This window comes from Eucalyptus grandis, chromosome 2 (genome assembly GCF_016545825.1).
Source record: "Eucalyptus grandis isolate ANBG69807.140 chromosome 2, ASM1654582v1, whole genome shotgun sequence".
Taxonomy (NCBI): Eukaryota; Viridiplantae; Streptophyta; class Magnoliopsida; order Myrtales; family Myrtaceae; genus Eucalyptus; species Eucalyptus grandis.
The window spans coordinates 7,651,880-7,657,215 of record NC_052613.1 but is presented as its reverse complement, the minus strand read 5'-3'; positions in this window follow the sequence as shown (position 1 = coordinate 7,657,215).

The window sequence follows — 5,336 nt, the reverse complement described above, 5'->3', positions numbered from 1 at the left end:
TGTCGTTTGTTTTGTTTTCAGGTGTTTAGAAGTTCAAGTGAATTAACAATATGTGAAGTTATATATTCATGATTTATATTAAGTATTTCGAACTTTTTATGGTTTAATTATATTTTACTAATGAATTTCAGCTGCACTTTGCTTTTCAATTTGTGTCAAATGGTAAAAAATTTTGAAGAGTAGAGTAGTATTGCAGTTGTTACGATAATTTGTTAGTCAAGTGGTGTGAAGCTCATTTTTTGGTTGAGTGGACTCTACATGATCAAATGCTAGTTAAGTGGTGTGAAGCTCATTTTTTGGTTGAGTGAACTCCACGTGATCAAATGCAGGAAAACGCTTTTGCATATGGTGTTATGAATATTAAAGATAGATGATTACAAGAACTTTCCATCTTGTCCCATATCTCGATGAGCGGTTAGCATGTATCTATTATTGTGTCATTTAAATTTGCTAAATATGTATTGGTATTTATAGTTTAGTTGCACAATGCTGCATTGTCGATGGATGTAATTTGAATTTGTAGATTTGCTTTTTTAGGGAGTATAAAAAATAAGACGAAAAATTATCGACGGTCCCGGGTTGACCCTGGAATCCGGACCGAACCCATTGGGTCGGTCGGTCCTTGGTCCCGTGCTCAATAGGGTCGGTCCTCGGCCCTAAAATTGAGGACCGACACCATACGGGTTGATCCTAGGGTTAGGGGGTGGCCCGGACCAACTCGGACCATGCTCACCCCTACTATTTGCTCACGTCAAGGACCATGTCCGCCTCAACGCTTGCAACAGTTTCTTGACTTCGCCAGTCATCTCGACCGCTAGCGATGGAAGTTCAAGAGCAGGGTCTACTCCTCTGTGCTCCATTCTTGAGGGTTGTACATATAATGCCACTTGTGGTGAAAGTTCGGGAGTGGAGTCCATTCCGACATGCTCTGATCTTAAGGATGGTGAATTCAATATTGATGACTTTTTTAATCTCTCCGAGGACTGCATTGGCAACAATGACATCGACAGTTTCTTAACTTTGCTAGAGAACTTGACCATTGGCAATGGAAGCCTTGGAGAGTAGGCCATGCCCTCTGATCTTGAGGGCTAAGGACAAAATCTTGACGACTTTGTTGTACTTGAAGATTTGGATGGATGTCTCTCCTGTGATATAAATATCTGTATTGTTTCTTGTGAAGTAGGATTGCCGGGGTTCAATTTGAAACATCATGGGATATGCAACTTTTTGTCCTCCTAACAATGATGCCGCTATTTTTTCCGCATGTTAAGCTAAATTTTATAATTTAGCATGATAATTCCAATTTCCTAACGTTAACCGTGCCATATAGTGTTAATAGAAAAAAAAATCGATCGTACGAATAAAGAGTTGAAAATACCTAGTTTGGTGATCTAGGAAAGTCGAAAAAGCCCATTAGGGCTTTGATGAGAACAGAGCCAGAGTGCTTGAGATGGAATGTAGAGCCAGTTTTGAGGGAGACTATATTTTCTTTGGGCCTTTGTTGACCACTCTGAAACCGATTTGGCTTTCTGCTGTAAATGAACCCCAGTGACAAGCACACGGACGTCCCGCGGCACCTGATGAACTTTTCAGTTCTGACAGTCTGACTTGGTTGCCGGCGGCGGAGATTTAGGAAGGGAATCCACCCCCTTGCGCTCGGATCTCGGCAGGTATGGGTGTATTCCCAATGACTTTATTGCGTTGGTGACGGCGACGGTGATGATTTCTAGGCTTTGCTGAAGAGCCCGGCCGTCAGTGGAGGAAGCTCGGGAGTGGAGTTCATGCACCCCGATCCTAAGGGCAATTGGTATAATCTCGAGGACTTTCTAACACTTAAGGATTCGGGCGTCTCTCTGTGATGTTTGTGCGGATATCTGGGTTTTATCTTGCTAAACTGTATTGTAAAGGATAGATTGGATGATGGGTTTCAACGTTGGTTGTTCAAAATTTCAGTTCAGACCATATCCAATACATGTTCGGATTTGTTTGGTGGTAATTTTGGTAATGGATCGTCTGCATTTAGACTTCGGCACAAGGCATGTACGTCGGACAAAGCATGGGGCCCGATTGTTGAATTCCTTTCAAAATTGGCCCAATGAACGGCCCAATGTGCGAAATGAGCCTCAAATCCATTAGAGTTTCCAACTAGAGCCCACAAAATTCTCTCTCTCTCTCTCTCTCGCGTGCATCCACGATAAAAGTGAGGAGACTTGCTGCTCTCAACTCGATTCCCTTACTATTTTTATGTCAATCTTGAGAAGAATTAAGGGTTACCTCGATATTCTAAGTTAAAGTTGGAAAATAATGAACAGTGAATGAAATTGAGAGTATATCGTGTAGGAAAAAAAAAAGGGAAATAAAAACAGGTTCAAGGAGGTTGGCAAGCAATCAAGGCTAGAGAGAAAGATTTCATTGGCCACGATTGAAGGTTTAATTATCGAAAAAAAAAAGCTCATAAGCTTATTGCATAGATGCCAATTCAGTCGTAAACTATTCAATTTTATCAATTAAGTCGTGAACTTTTTAATGATTTGCTTATATAACCCTTCCAGTTAATTTTGACTAGAAAATATTGACATGGACATCGGTTATTTTATGTGACATGGCTGGCAATGATATAGGTAATCCTTACAATTTTTAAAAGTTTTATGAACTATCTTTTGTTTTTTTTTCCTTATTTTTTTTTCTTACTAAGCCTAATGAGGGCTAATCGACATAGCCTTGAGACCTTTGTCAGCAATCCCACATAAGGGGATGATGTCACGATTGCCTGCCAAAATTAGCCGGAAGGATTACATTGACAAACAATTAAAATGTTTATGATCAAATTAAATAATTTACTACTGAATTGGTATCCATACAATAAATTTAGGAATTTTTTGATAATTGTTCTCGTGATTAGAAGACTTATGAGAGAAAGGATATGGGAAAGGGGTGATTTACGCCTTATGGAAGATTTCCAAATAGGAAACGGAACAAGGAGTGATTAGGAGAAACGAAGATTGTCAAGGGCGGCACATGGAAACCGACGCACTCTTTAGTCGCTCTCAAATTCACCACGCATTCACACACACAGTGACACAATTCAGAGCGAAAACGATAAGGATCGAAGGAAGCTTTCATTCTCTCTCTCTCTCTTTCTCTTTTCTCTTCTTATCTTGTATTAAATCAAATCTCATAATTTGAAGAAAGTTGGTGGTTAACGGTGAAAGGAATTGATAGGGATATCACCGATTCTATAGATCATGAAGGTAGAGTATCTAAGTAACATAAATAAAGAATTTGAGCACCTAATTCAACTATTTACATAAGTCAATTTAAAAGGACTAAAAATTAGATTTGTCCCGAAATTCTCGACGTCCAACTCTAGAATTACCTGAAGTCCACCGACACTCATGACGGATGCAAATTAATTCTCTAGCTCCAAAATAAAGGGCATGCGTTCCGTTCGACCACTTCCTAAAAATGATTATTTGTATCATTTGAAATAATTAATCAATTGAAAATGTATTCATTATCGATGATAATTTATATCCAAGCAATTTCATGAACAATAGAAAAAATATGTTTTGTTTATTCATTTTTTTGAGTAATATAAGCGATCATTTTTAGGAAAAATATTTTCTAAATCGTTTATTTTGTGCAAGACAAATGAAGCCTCGGAGATATGCTTTTCTTCTCGTTCTCTGTCTTTTCAGCCACGCCTTGCCCGCTTGATGCATCCCGAGTCGATCCTCATGTCTGATGGATGTGCCGGGTCTCCATCCATGGTCGCGTTTAACTCAGTTTTTATCTGGTTTTCATGCTTTGCTGTCTGCGTCCGTTTCCTTTGTCTTTGGGCACGTCCTTGCAGGAAGTCTAGAGTCACGCCTCGCAAGACTGACTATTCGCGCCCACTTGACAATTTGCTGGACTTCCTCGCGACGACTGCGACAATTGTACGGTTCATTTGAAGGGTTTTTCCATCTTTGAATAATAATAAGAATATATGAAAACAAAAGGTCGCGAAATGTGTAAAAACGACTTCTGAGTTTAATTATGGCATTCGAATTTCCAAATGAACACAATTGAGGGATGATCAATCAATTCCTTACGCTGTGTTCCTTTCCGACAATCTCAATTTGTTCCTTTTCCTTATCCCGTGCTTCTTCCACGATTTCGGTTGGGAGCACAGGGAAAGGAATCGATCGATCATCCTTCTAAGTTGAAGTGAGATTATTAGATGACGAGCATGGTCAGTTCAAGTCACATTTCAAAATCACAATGATCGCCAAGTTTTAGAATTTATGGTGCACTTAATCCTATTTATATTTGGAGTGTATTTTATTTTCATAAATTTTATTTTTTAACCAAATGTTGGAGACTATCGTGGCAATTTAACAAGAAACAGTGACCCGTTATGAAATTGAATAAGAGAATAAAGAAAATTGAATGAAATTGAGTATTTCGAGGAAAATTATAAAAAAGAAATTTTAAATTTATTGTATGGATGTCAATTTTAGTCATAATATTTTTAATTTAGTCAATATAGTCATAAATCTTTTTGTCAAATTGCCAATTTAATTGGTAGAAATTATTGATGTGATCACCGATCGTCCTATATTGCATGATTAGTGTCGATATGGATAATTTTTCATTTTTATAAAAATTTTCTGAAATTTTTAACTTATTTATGTTTTTTCATTGCGGCCAGAGAGGGAAAAAAATTATCCTCGGTCGATTATCCAGCATTTTACGCAAGGTAAGGGAATCAATCGGTCATCCCTCCTTTGTGCTGAGATTATTAGGCAACGGGACCAACGGTGGGTGGCGGGTCATCATCAAAGGTGAGAAAAGAAAGAAAAGAGAGAGAGAGAGAGAGAGAGAGAGAGAGAGAGAGATTGGGAGAAAGAAAATCTAAAGGAGGGATTTCCTTCCTAGGAAACGAAGCGAGAGCGATTCGGAGAAGAAGATTAAAATAAAAGGTGCGCCGGTGGCTCGACTAGCCACGAAGGAAAGAGAAGAGAGACTGTCCAATGGCGTCACTTGGGGAGGATAAAGGGACGTAAGATGCACTAATCGTCAACCCGTTCACACGCACGCGCAGTCTCATGGAGCCTCATGGGTCCGATAGAGTAGCTTTTCAAGGTTGACAATTTAATTGGTTTGCATGCTTAGCTTCTATTAGTAGTTGCATTTTTTTTTTTTATCTAATGCAATTGTACTTCATCTTAGTATTCCACATTCATCTTCACTCCAGCACGTTACCCTTGCAGCACATAGTAGTTTGTTTATTTTTTAGAGATTGCCTTATGATACCTTTCAGGTAATAAGGTAAAAATAAAAAATAAATAAAT